At 39.2% G+C, this 14,679-nt stretch overlaps 1 pseudogene; it reads right to left on the bottom strand.

Annotated features, from left to right (window-relative positions):
* Positions 1-14,340: 14,340 nt before the first annotated feature.
* LOC111820859 (uncharacterized) lies at positions 14,341-14,459 on the bottom strand (annotated as a pseudogene).
* Between the last annotated feature and the right edge of the window lie 220 nt (positions 14,460-14,679).

Raw genomic sequence — 14,679 nt, 5'->3', positions numbered from 1 at the left:
AGTCACTCCTGAATTGTAAACACTTGCTGAACTGTCTTGCTCTGGAGTGGAGCCTTATCAGAGTATCTCCTATTTAGCTGGTCAAGCCCTTACTCTAGAACTACCCTTTGGAGTAAAGGTCATGGAGAAAGGTACAGAGGGTAAAAGGCATATGCAGAAAATGAGCAATACCATCCCCACCATGACAGCAGGGTGCCCAAATGGAGCTATTTTGTAGTTAGAATACCATGGAGGACCACACCAGGAGAGCGAGCTTGGAGGAGGCAAGGAGAAGAGCGTGCCATCCGTGTAGAGAGGATAATTGAATCCATGGGAGGTCGACTGGGGCTCATTTCACACGGAACTGCACAATAGCACATGGCTCGCTCAAAGACAGTATGGGCCTTCAAAGCGAACCGCTAAGGGGAGCACATTTCTATATTAAGGGCACAACATACCCTAAGTGAGACACACTGTTATGCCTCTTCTTCCCAGCCACAGCCTGGAAATAGCCATAAAAGAAATGAAGTGTATTTGCCTTGTTAACACAATTTGTATTACATATTCATAAACCATTTTGTGAAACTGCAAGGGAAAGATTCAATTGTCTTGGAAGCTGATAATGGCCAAACAGCCATACAGAAAGCAGGCAGCATGTTATGGAATTAGCTGCACAATGAATGAAATGCAACGCCTATAATAAACCCATTCAGATATAAATTATGGCAGAGTAGATGCAATGTTTGTTAAGCAATAAAGCTTGCCACCCTACATGGGAAATTGAATGAGATTTATCATAAACTGTGGTGGAGAATGTACTATGAATCTGACTCTGCAAGCTGGGCTTAATCAAACCAATCTAGACAGCAGGCTTCCAGGAACAGGAAACCGAAAGAATATGATAGCGGTGGGTCCAAAGGGCATTTGTACATTTTGACTCTAAATACCCTTGGTCTCAAGTGATTCGAAAGAGGACATTTGTATTTTGCAAAATTTTGTTTTGATTTTTCCTTTGAGAATTACCAAAATGTCTTGGGCTCTGGACATACCAAATTTGTCCAAAAACTGGCTTCTTGGTTTGACAAGGCAATAACTGAATTCAGGGACAGGGAATTTGTCCAAGAGACACTGGGCTCTTGGTTTCCCTTGGAAGTGGTTGAGGTTGTTGGTCCCTAGTGAGGCAGCTGGCTTGTAGACTTCTGCTCTTGGATGTTTTACTGGATTGGTAAAGTATGTGTGGCTCATTTTCTCAGAAGGCCTCTCTTAAATCTTCCACATGTAGGGCTAACTAATATGAGGGCTCATTGTGTATTATCTCCTGTAGTTGGGAGCTAGGGTTTGTCTCAGACTCTACTTTCTGGGAAAAATAAAATGAAACCAAATAAAATAAAACAAGAATTAACCCAGCATGATGTAGGCTTTCTGGTATTGTTACTCAAGAATAACTGCAAATATTTTGTGGCTTTACAAGTTGAAGTCAATGTTTTTAGTGTATTGAGAACAATGAAAAATACCTTAGGAATGTATTATAGTCCCTGAGTTGGATTAAGAGTGTTCAGAAGCCAGAAAGAATTTTCTGACTGCTAATAACATTACCCTGCAATCTAATGAAATAATCTCCCTAAAGCCAAGTTTATGGCATAAGCTGATTTCCCGTTTGCTGTTAAAAATAAACAAATATCCTCTTAGGTCAGCTGGTCACTTAGTCCATATACCATTCCACTCTGCTTCAGATAGCAAAATCGTATGACTAATGGGCTAGTTATGAAGTTTTGGAAATACAGATTGTTACCAATCTTCAGTGAAGTAACTAGAGGATTTGAATTTGACAAGTTTCAACACACTCCCAAAGAATCCTTATAAAGCACACATTCGGAGTTATTGCTGATGACTTCAACTACACCATCCTCACTGTGTCTTCATAGTATGGATATATACATACATAAATATATATACATGTACACACATATATAGGTATACATGTGTATATATACTCAATGTATATGTGTATATATGTATACAAGTATGTATACACTATGTATGTGTATGTATATGTATGTGTATATATATATGTGTGTGTGTATATATATACACACACACATATGAATCCACTGGAAAAGCTAGGGATGAACAAAATGACTTGAAAAATAAGAAATTAGATTCTAAAAAAATTGACAAGATACCTCTTTCCCTCTCCTCATTAAATTCCAGTCACCATTCTGTAAGATGAAATAATTGCAAAATGTTTGGAAAGGTAGCCACGGCATTTCAGTAACAAGGTACTGGAATAGAAAATATAGATAAAAACGTCCCTCAACATCTTATCCAGGCACACAGTGCCAACAGCCTGCATTTGTATGACTATTTTCTTCAGTGCTATTATCTCATTTACTTCTCACGAAGAAAGTATAGAGCAGGATTCACTATTGCCATTTTATAGGTTAGGGAATCCAGGGAGCTGTACTTAAAGTGACTGAGCAGATTGGAGTTAGTTTGTCCTACATAACAAGAAGTCTCGTGGTGAGCCTTTCAGAGTAGAATATGCAAACAAATCCCTAGACCCTTTCTCTACCTCCACGCTACCATCCTGTAGACTTTACAGGTAAAAAAAGGAGAAGTGCAAAGGGTGAATTGCCACACCACTGAGTATGTCCTTTTATATCACCAAAGCCAAAATTGTCCCAACTGACTTCCACTTCTATTGATCAGAACTGTTACTTGGCCACTCCTAGCTGGGAAGTGGCTAGAGGGAGGAGGCCTGTGGAAAGAATTGGGTCAACCAACCAACAGAGCCCAACACACTTAGAAATGTTTAATGATTTACACAAGCTCATAGCTTTTACTTGTTAACTGAAGAACAGGAAATCATGGACTTAAACTTCATAGTGGGTGTTCTTTTCACTACACCTAGCTATCTGAATTATAATAGAAACATTTTTCTTTCTTTCAGCTCAAAATTATACCTCTCAATTATATCTCTGTTAAAGCAAGGAAGTTTTAGGAGCTGAGTAATATTATGCATGAGTTAAATGTAACTCTGAGTTTGCCAGATTGCCGCCTTCTGTCGAATAGAGATTACGCTGAACTTGATATGAATTGGACATACCCACGTACTGAAGGTTCCCAGGGCTTGGTTTAGAATTCCGAATTGGTTTAGCCAACATGGATACTTTAGCACAATTTCTGAACCATTTGGCTTTTATGGGAAGACTAGGTGAGGCAGATATTAGGGCTGATTTTTAAAGCCTTCTAAGCACTAGGGGCTCTACTTCCAGTTGAAAACTCTAACGTGCATCATAGATCTCACTGAAGTGGGCTTTATAAAGTTTCACTGTCATGTGCATTCTAGTGCCTCATCAAGAGATGAGTTAACCAGTAACTAGGAGATCAACTTTCCCTCACCTAGAGAAGGATTAGAACTTGAGCTTGAGTTTCAAAGTTTGGGAAAAAGATAGAGTATGATTTCCTTCACAAACCTCTTTATATCAAGCAACCACCATCTTGAGTATGGGCACAGCCAATTTGGTATGGATACCATTCAATTTCCCTGATTCAATGTGGCCGTGTCACACAGCACAAACTCTTCCTTGCAGCATGTGTTTGGGAGGAAAGGAGAGAAAGGAGCTTAAAAAATAAAACATGTAGGTTAGGCACTTGCCTTTTAGATAATCTTCAGGGAAATTGGGGAACAAAATGTTTTGTCCCATATCTGGCTCATCAACACTCCTTCTGGAGCCCAGGGACTCTGTTTAATAGCATTTGGTTAAGGTAGGAACTTTTTCAGTGTTCCCGTTATCTATTGCTGTGCAATAAACCACCCTACAGTTTAGTAACTTAAAACAGCTTAGAGTTCTACAGTTTCAGCAAGGTTTGATGGGGGTGGCTTTTCTATGTTCCACATGGTGTTGCTGTCACGTAACTGGCTTTATCTGGGAGCTCAGGTGGGGTGGCTGAGGGATGGCTGTTCCTCTCTCTGTCTCCACATGAGACTTCTTTTCAGCTTCTTTAAATGGCAGCTGGATCCCAAAAGAATGAAAGGGGAGACTGCCAGTCGTCTTAAGGCCTAGGTTCTGGAACTATAATCCAGCCTGGATTCCAGGAGAGGGGAAATACACCCCAAATCTTGATGTGAACAGTGTCGTGGACACACAGGGATGGAGAAATCAGTGGCAGCCATTTTTACAACCAATCTATACACCCAGCATCATCTCTCTTTAAAGACTTTATCCATTCTTCTGAGAAATCATCATTTCTGTCCCAGCAAACTGTGCATCCCTCAGACGGACAAGCAACATAGTGTAGAGAGGTTCAGAGCAAGGGCTTTAGAGTTGGATTTATGGGTTGTAGGCCTGGATCTCCCACTTGCTTCTATCAAATATTGGTCAAGTTACTCAGTGTCTTTGGGACTCAGTATTATGCATGGTAGAATGAAGACACTAGAGGTGCCCTATTCATAGGATATTTGGAGTATCTTACAGAGTTAATCCTTGTAAAACATTTAGGGTGATGCCTGGCACAAAGTCAGTACTCAATAATGTGGGTTCACACCTGCATCCTTCTCTGTCCTGTGATCTTCGGAGGATGGGACCCTGTACGGATTAGAAGGTTGGAATGCTGTAGGTACTCAGTAAATACACGGTAAATGAATAAATGATGACCCAGGGCTGTCACTGTCTTTAATTGTGCCCAACTGAAGGCAAATATCTTTTTTTCAAAAAATACAGAATTGGGGCAGCATATGTCCCATATGCCAGAGGCATTTGGCACTTACCTGTTCATTCATTCATTCAACAAATACATATGGAGCACCTATAATGAGCTAGGCTGTCTGTTAAGTTCTGGAGCTAGCATGGTGAATAGGCCATTCATGCTCCCTGCCTTCATAGTACTTACAGTCTAGTAAGAAGAGACAAAAAATAAACGCAAGTAGAGAAGATAATGTTAGATTGTAATATGTGTTTTAAAGAAAATATACCATTATATGAAGTGTCTGGTTAAACCAGGGGTGGGAGGGGATACAACTTCCAGTTGGTTAATCAGTGAAAGCTTCTGAGAGGTTAGAATTTCTGCAGAGAACAAAAGGAGGAGAAAATGTTAATCATTTGGAGATCTGCAGATAGAGTGTTCCGGGAAGAGAGAGGAGCAAGAACAAAGGCCTGTGGTAGAAATGAGTGTGGTGGGTTCAGAATCCCTGTGTGTCTAGATCCTGGTGAGATCATGAAGCAAGGGAGGAAATGTAGGCAGGGGCTAAGTGATGCAGTGTCTTTAATTCACATTTTACTCTAAACGCAATGGAATGCCATGGAAGGGATTTAAACAAGAAAGATGAAAATAGTTTCCATTCCTTGGATTTCATCCTTATATTATTTTGTTGCTGATAACCCCCCAACATAGCCATCATCTACATACATGGAAGTTGGGAAATCTTGTTCTTTTAAAGGTGTATGTGTGTAAGTATGTGATAGTGGTGGTGATCTGGTGGAGGGAGGGGATCCTCTTCCATCAGCCTTGGAAATAAATTGATATCCCTGAGCCAAATCAGGATTGTTCAAATTATTTTTGTACCAACAATGAAATTATGATGATCCGTAACAATGGTGGCCATTTATTTCATTGTCACTATGTACTATGTACCAAGGCACCGTTAAGTGCTTTACAAACATTATCATGTTTGATTCTCACAGAAACACAAGAGATCAGTGCCATTGGTTCTTCAAAGTTAAGTGCCTTCCCAAGGTTGCCCACTGGAGATCTGAGTCCAAATCTCTGGGCTTTCTTTCAACAGCATGTTTCAAAGTTCTGCTCATCTGCACCCCCACCCCAGACAGTGCAGATAGATGGAGAATGAAACTCAATAATAAGTTACAAGATGTTCTCTAGAACTTGCTGAAATCATAGGGTGGGAGGGCTGCACTGGTTTCTCAACAATGCTCCTAATGAGCAATTTAGCGATGAGCGGTGCACATGTGTGGGGGAGTCTGAAGCAGAGTCTGCCTTCAGCACACATTTGTATCATTGTTTGGCATCTGTATACAACTTGAGATTTCCAAAATGTTACCCAAGGAAGTGGATGAATGGCATTTCTCCAACTTTATAGATTAGGGGATGAGGCAAGCTAAACACTGGCCTCAAGTCACACAGCAAGATGATGAATGCTTCTGAGGCCCAAATGCAGAAGTAGTGTTCCATGACCTTCCATGTAAATATTAAGTGATTGGACCTTCAGCTGAGTTCAGTATTTCCAGGAAAGGTTTGCTGGGTCATATACTTCATCAATACCTCTTTAATGTATTGAACAAACACATTAAATGCCTACTAGTTCTCACTCAGGCACTCTACTAGGTGAGGGGAAGGTAGAGGTGAGTAAGATATGGTTCCCTACCCACAAAGAGCTGTTACCTCTTTCTACTTGGACATCTGTACTCCTTCAACCTCAGTGTGTCCCAGCCCAATCCAGTAGAGGCTAAGGATGTGACTCTAATATAAGACTAATCAAAAAACCCCTTGTCGTCAAGTCAATTTCGGCTCATAGTGACCCTATAGGACGGAGTAGAACTGGCCCATAGGGTTTCCAAGGCTGTAATCTTTACAAAAGCAGCTCACCAGCTCTTTCTCCTGCAGAGTGGCTGATAGGTTTGAACTGCTGACCTTTCGGTTAGCAGTTGAGAGCCTATCCACTGTGCCACCAGGACTCCCTTTGATATAAGACTGCTTGGGTTCAATTCTGGGCTCTGGTACTTCTTAGATGTGTGACCTTGGGCTAGTATCTTAATTATTCTGCCCCTCAGTTTTCTCACCTATAAAGCTGTGAGATTTGTAGTACATAAGTAAAAGAACTATTACGCAAATAAAATGATGCAATACAGTGTTTCCCGAAGTTCCTTGATAATAAACGTCACCTGGGGTGCTTTTTAAAAACATAGCTTCCAGACGTTTCCCTTGGAAATTCTGGCACAGTGGCTTTAGGGCCCAGCATCTTGTGTTTATCATTTCTTTTTACATTATTCCTGGTGATAATTGTCATTAGAATAATCTGGGAAACTCTGATATAATGCACATAAAGCAGTGATTGTCAACCTTGGCTGCACATTGAAGTTGCCTGGAGAGTTTTAAAAATACGGGTGCCTGGGTCTCACTCAAGAGATTCTGATTTAATAGGTTCAGGTGTAAATTGGGAAGTATACAGGCTCTCCAGGTGTTTGTAACATGTGAGCAAGTTTGAAAATCCCAGATACAAAGCATTTTAGCACAGTGCCTGGCACAAAGTAATGGACAATAAATATGTGTCATTATCATCATTTTCATCATTTTTCTCTTCCCTCAATGAGATAAGAAACGCATAATTAAGAAGGAAATTGAGAATGTCATCTCACATGTAAGAAGTGTGAAAAGATCCATTCTGAACTCTATAACACTTAATATTTCATTATAACATTTAGACTATCTCATGGTCTCTAAACTTTAAAAAAAATTGGTTTATCTTTTTTCTTCTTGACTGTAAGCTCTATCCAGAGCAAGATTGTGTTTTTGTTTTTATTACCCCCACCAAAGATTTTCCCAATCCCTTGCGCGTATATCAAGTACTAAATAACTATTTATTCAATAAATTAGATAAATGCATTTATCAAGGAATTGAAGAGACGAAGTAATTCTGGAATGGTGATGAGTGACAGAATTTGAGACAGTTGGAGAATATGTGAGTGACACTTGAAGAATCTTTCAATTTTGCCAAGTGGAATGGAAGAGGACATTCTGGTAGAACAATCATCTTGGTTGCTATGAGGAGGAAAGATTGCAGAGGGGATGAAACAGGAGTTAAGGAGAACAGTCAGGAGGTTCTTACCCAAGTCTTTCCTTTTCAAATAGAGAGAGTGACATACATGCTTACCACAAACAAAACCAGCCCTGGAGTCAGTACACAAAGTGCATTAGGGCATGTACTGCATCCTCATCCCCTGGATAGAGGCGTTCCCCAAATGTGGATCTGAATGCTCTGGCCAACACAAAGCAAGGTACACTACTGACAAAGGAGACGAAAGACAATTAGACTGGTCACTTAGAATATATCCAGTTACTGCTGCTAGTGAAACCAGAGAGCAGAACTCCCTGAGGTTCTCAAAGTAAGAAACCCATGCAGAGTGCTGAATGTTGCTCCAGCAGAGAAAACAGCAAGGAGTCTGCAGTACCACTTCCAGAATGGTCCTTAATAAAGGGAACCTCGCCAATATGGAAAGCTCCATCTTAACCCTGCAGTATGTACTTTCAGGATTTGGACACTCAATATTAATTTTTTAAAAATGTTTTTATTATTATATGCCACCCCAAAAGTAAATGATGGGTCACTTCCTACTATGTTTCACTTTATTTCCAGTGCTGGACTATAAGGCTGGGCTTTTAAGTATGTATATTGTAATTTCTTGCTGTCATATCTTAAGCATTTATAATGAAATGTCAATAGCTGCTGTGGTATATTGATAGGAATCTTCCTAATGATATATTAAATGGGAAAGTGACATTTCAACCTTGCTCCCTTGATGGTTTTATGCTGTTTTTAAAATTCTTTGAAACTTTTTCTATAGAATCACAGGTTCTCATGTTTAAAAAAGTTGCTTAAACCTTACCTAAGGAGCCCTGGTGTCTCAATGGTTAAACACTTGGCTGCTAACTGACAGGTCATTGGTTCAAACCCACCATCCACTCCATGATGTGGCAATCCAGAAAGATGTGGTGATATGCTCCCATGAAAATTACGGCCTTGAAAACCCTATGGGACAGTTCTACTCTGTCCTACAGAGTCGCTATTAGTCAGAATCAACTTGACAGCAATGAGACTTTTTTTTTTTAAGCTTATCTAGCTAGTAACCTCTTTCCTTTCTCTTCCCACCACTTCCCAGCCACAAGATGTTGCAAACTTAGCTTGAATATGGCTCCTCACACTCCAGATGCCACCACCATCATTGTTCTCTGAGAGTAACATCAGTGAGGTGAAGGGGAAGAGGAGGCAATGAATTAATCATAATTAAGCACCTGCTGTATGTCAGACACTCTATACATCACCTAATTTGAACTAGACAATATACTCAGTGGCATGCATTATTCTCCCAGTTTAACAAGGAGAGGAACTGGGGTTTACATACATCAAACAATGTGTCCAAGTTTAGCAAATGAGTGTTAAAGAAAAAATTTGATCTCAAATCTGACTTTAGTACCTAAGCTCTGTTCATGGTAATATACATTTCCAAGGATAAACCTGAAAACATAGGTGTAGCATATTTCAATTTCAGGTAGGATGATGTACACACTCTCTATTCTGTCTCTTCCTTGATATAAAACCTTGATAGAATGAGAAGACTCTGAAAGTAAACAGTAGCAAGCAAACTGGGGAAGAAGACCAGAACTTTGCTCTGTGAAAGACATTGCTAGAGAATGAAAACATTAGCTACAGATTAGGAGAAAATATTTGCAAATCACATGTATGACAAAGGACTTATATTCAGAATATGTAAGAATTCTCAAAACTCAACAGCAAGAAAGCAAATAACCTAATTTAAAAATGGGCAACAAATTTGAACAGATATGTCACCAAAGAGGGTATACAGAAGGTAAATAGCACATGACAAGGTGTTCAGTCGTTAGCAGTTAGGGAAATGACAAGTTAAAGCTACAGTGAGATACCATTACACACTTAGTAGAGTGGCTAAAATAAAAAATGCTGACAATACCAAGTGATGACGAGGATGCAGAGCAACTTGAACTCTCTTACACCATTGGTGGGAATGTAAACTGGTACAACCGCTCTGGAAAATAGTTTGGTATTTTTGTCATAAAGTTAAACACACACTTACCGTATGACCCAGCAATCCCACTCCTGGGTATATACCCTAGAGAAATGAAAACTTATGTTTTCACAAAACCTGTACCCAAATATTTATAACAGATCTACTCATAATTGTCAAAAATTGGAAACAACCCAAATGTCCTTCAGTGGGCGAATGGATAAACAAAATGTGTTATATCCATCCAGTGGAATACGCTCAGCAATAGAAAGGAATGAACTATTGATGCGTACAACAACTTGGATAAATCTCAAAGGCATTATGCTAAGTGGAAAAAGCCAATCTCACAAGGTTACGTTCTATATGATTTCACTTATATCATGTAGAAAAGACAAAACTACTTCAAAAAAACAGAACAGATCAGTGGTTATTAGGTGTTAAGGATGGGGGAAGTGTGTGACTACAAAACGCTAGCATGAGGGTTTTTTTTTTTTTTTTTTTGCGAGGAGGAGTGATGAAACTGTTTTGAAGCTTGAATGTGGTGGTAGTCACATGAGTCTATGCATGTGTTAAAATTCATAGTACTAAACCAAAACAACAACAACAAAAAAAAAAACAGTCAATCTTACTGGATGCTCATCTAAAACTTAAAAAAAATAAGTGCAGCAATCATTTCTTTTTAAATATTTATTTTTAATTACAAATTAATTTTCTAAATGAATTCTCATTGCAAAAATTAAAATAGCAAACACGCAGATAAAGTCCCTCTGCCACCTTAGCTAAAACTGACAATCTCACAGTTCTTATCAGTTCTGTCAAAGCGTAAAAATAACAAGAACTCTGTAAGGACAAAATGATAGAGTTTTATTGTGGATTTGTTACAGCCAAAGCTGGGCAAACCGTTGGTAAAATACCAAGTGCTGTGAAGTCTGAAAGGAGAGAGGGGTTTTAATACAGGAAAACTGGGGGTTACACATAAGTCACAAGTAAACCTTTCATAATGTCAGTTAATCACAAGACTTTCTGGGGGAAACTGCGTAAGCAATTTTCTGAAAACAATCTTCTATAAACATCTTTTTGGGGGACATTCTTGTCTCTCTTTCTGGTAAATTATTATCATTTGCCTAACTATAAACCACAACATTGTCATACATTAGTTACGAGTATTCTTTGAGAATAGAACATTTCTATCACAGTTTTGAGTAAGCATAACCACACAGTTGCTTATTCAAGGTGGAGGGGTACACATATTTTGAATTTGATTCAGACCTGTGTCAGTCATTTAGTCATGCCAGGCACCTCAGTTTTAAGGTGCGCTTGACACAGTTCATATAGGTTCTTCTAAAATAGAAATGATTTCTGATGTTTGGAATTTTATCTCAAAAGCTCAACTCCTTAATTATAAAATAAATGAAAGTAAACAGAGAAAAGCTGCCCAAGCATTTAAATATGCGGAAAAGATTGGCACAAGTGTGTGATAATGCCATTGCTATAACATAAACACGTGTCCATCTATGTTCACGGAGCCCATTTCTTTTATTATTTTCTACTACCATCCACCACATTTACTCACACTCCTAGAGTGTTATGTTATACTACTCCTTTTACATGACTTATTTCATTCCTTTTAAGCTTTCCCATCTAAAATCTCCCCCATCAATCATGGGCTATCACAAAATCAGTCTTAGGTCGTATGTTATGTACAGATACTCAACAGATGCAAAATTACAACAGAAACAAATCACTTCCTTTTGATCTGCTAGTCCCTTCTGCTTTCCCTTGGCCTTCGTGTCTCTGATATTTTCCATGCCATCTTTAACCTAGTGCCTCCAGCTAAATAAATGGAATTCCTGTATTTCTGCCTTCAAGCTTTAGCACCATTTCCCAGATTCTGACTATCTCTCCTGTTTTAGTGTGGGGTCATTTCAGACTGAGCTGGTAATGCTCCCTCAGTTTGGCCCAACTTTGGAAACTTATCTGTTTGGACAAATCATCTGCTAATATAAAGCAAAACTTGGCCCCATAGTTAGGCATTGGACACAGTTACATTTTATTCCTGTCTTGCATATCCACATTCTGTGTTTTTTGTTTCTTGTTTGCTCGATCATAGTTGGTATCTATATGCTGCCACTAACTCAACCATATTTTAATCACATTAGTTTAATTGTCAAGTGGCAAAAAATAGATTAGTAGCTTGAAGAGTTGAACTGATATGGTTATCTTATCATCAGTGTTTGTAATGGTTCAGGTGTTGTAATTGGATTAGATTGAATATTTAGGATCTAATCCACTGAGTAGAAATTGAACTAAAACAGTCAATTTGGCCTTTTGGTTAGAGCCAGGCTCAGTTCTTATTTTTAAGCCTCACGTTTCTCAGTAGAATCACAAAACTATTTTCAATTATTATTTGTTATAATACGTGTCTTGATTTACATGAATCTTCTTTGATAAGCATTATCGTTTAACAGCCATCATCATATCCACAGATAGGAGAATAATATGCTATGTGATTCTAAGCAATATTTTTTCCAGTTCCCCAAATTCCTGTGATACTCAATATATTGCTTTTATAACAAAGCAACCCCCATCAGAGGCCATTTTATGAATAGATCTATAAAGTGATAAACTTCCTCCATGTTTTAACCTCCCCCCCTCAAAAAAAAAAAAGGAGATGCCTTCCCTATCTTGTTCACAACTATGTTTCCTATCCCCCAGGACAAGGATTACATATAGCAGGAACTCAGTAAATATCTGTTAAATGAATGGGTGATTATAAAAGTGAATAGAGGACAATTGGGTATATAACTAGGTAAGGCCAAGGAAAATTTGACCCTTGTTTAGCTTGGACAGGACACAGCAAGTAGGGAATACTAGCCTGCTACCCTGAACTCAGCCATTTGGCATCAGATATCTGTCCACACTACTTCAGAGAGGTCCTCCTTGTCAGCTAAAGGGAACAGGAGACTCTCAAATGTAAGAGATCAGCCTGTGACACTCTTGGGGTATATTCTATTCTCAGATCACATTTGAGAAAGCAAAAAAGATGACAGACAGATATGTGTAAGGTCTCAGGCAGTGTGCTGTGCCCTTTATCTGTGAGATCTTTTAAAATTCTCACAGCAGTTGTGTCAAGTTCATGATTCTATCGCTATTTTACAGGTAAGGAAACTGAGGCTCAGAGTCAGGGCCACTACAAGCCCATACAGTGACTGTTTAGACCCACGGTAGGCACAGCTCCATGGCTTGATGAATGGGGTACACTCAGGATTTCAGCTTCCACTTGCCCTTTTATCTGGGAAACTTTTTGCAGTGAGCAAATTGTACAACTGTACATGGTAGCCTGCTCAAAAAAGTCAAGAAACTTACCCACAGTCATAAGTTAGAAATAGAAGTTTAACTGACTCTGAATTTCATTTTCTTGATATTTTGACAAATTATCCGTTAAATGAGTAGAATTCATGCTGTCCTACACTGAGAATATTCAATGATCCACACTCCAAAACTAAGACTTTCAAAGATTGGATGTAACAAAATACACATAGCTGTCTTCTCCAAATTCAGCTCAGAGTGCTACTCTGACTGAGAACCTCTTTATTTTTTGCATGGTGCGATCTACTTCAGATTCCACTTCATCAAACTCCAAACCCCAGCACCACTTACCATCCCCCAACTTCAAGAGCCAAGATCAACAATACCCTTGCTTTATGTCATAGACAGGGCCTTGAAATATTGGCAGTGACATCGTGAAAACCACACAGCATGAGGAGAATTCAAAGAAAACTGATTTCCTTTCAGTAGTTCGAATAGCCGATGCTTTCCAAAAATATCTGCAGCTTTGTCTAATGCAGAGTTGTAACTCGGCTCCTAATAAAGCTTTATTTCCCCCAAGTTGTGGTGTTTAAAATTCACATGATGTAATGCAGTTAACTAATGTTGCAATTTATTTCTATTTAAGGCATTATGCAGGGGAAACATAGAAGAATAGTTTAATGGGAGTGATTCATTATGATATTAAGTATTAATCAAAACATGATGAAGTAATAATGAGCTGGATTTTCTGACCCAGGTTGGAGGTAAATTTTCCCAGAATCTTGCCCATCTCCTCATTTATCGGTAATGTCGTGCCCCTCTGAACAGCCCTTCTACTTTTGCCTTGTTGAGATTTGGGTCCATGATTCAATGCTTCTTCCCTCAGGAGTTCTGGTTAAGGGGGTATGCATATAACCAGATGGGACAAAGCTTCTATTTTATTAATAAACAGGCAAGTGTCTGGCATAGACATGCAAACTCTATGGTATAAAACAAACCCAGGGAATGTGTGTTGTTGTTGTTGTGTGACATCGAGTCAATTCTGACTCATGGCGACCCTATAGGACAGAGTAGAACTGCCCCATAGGGTTTTCTGTGTAATCATTATGGGGGCAGATTGCCAAGTCTTTCTCCCTCGGAGCAACTGGATGGGTTTGAACCACCAACCTTAAAGTTAGCAGCTGAGAGCTTAACCATTGTGCCACCAGAGCTGCATATCCAAAAACCAAAAAAAACGAACCCATTGCTGCGGAGTTGATTCCGAATCATAGCAAGTTCCATATAGCACCTGGTATTCTCAGATGGTTTCCCATCCGAATACTAACCAGGCCCGACCCTGCTTATCTTCCAAGATTGGATGAAGTAGGGCACATTCAGGATGGTATGGTCATAGACCTAATAGAAATGTGTACGTATGTTCACCAAATGACAGGTAATAAAATTTTCGGAGTACCAATTTTTGTAACAGCCAAATCTGAAAACTACATGAATTCCCATCGATAGTAGAAGGTGCCTGTGGAGGACTGGGGCATGCGACTGGCATTCAGAAAGCTGGTCTCCTTTGCCTCTCCTCCTCGCTGTCACTAGTTATAGCTGAATGCAAATTCTGATGACC

The sequence above is a fragment of the Trichechus manatus genome, unplaced genomic scaffold, assembly GCF_000243295.1.
Source record: "Trichechus manatus latirostris isolate Lorelei unplaced genomic scaffold, TriManLat1.0 scaffold00053, whole genome shotgun sequence".
NCBI classification, from domain to species: domain Eukaryota; kingdom Metazoa; phylum Chordata; class Mammalia; order Sirenia; family Trichechidae; genus Trichechus; species Trichechus manatus.
This window is presented reverse-complemented; position numbering and strand designations above follow the sequence as displayed.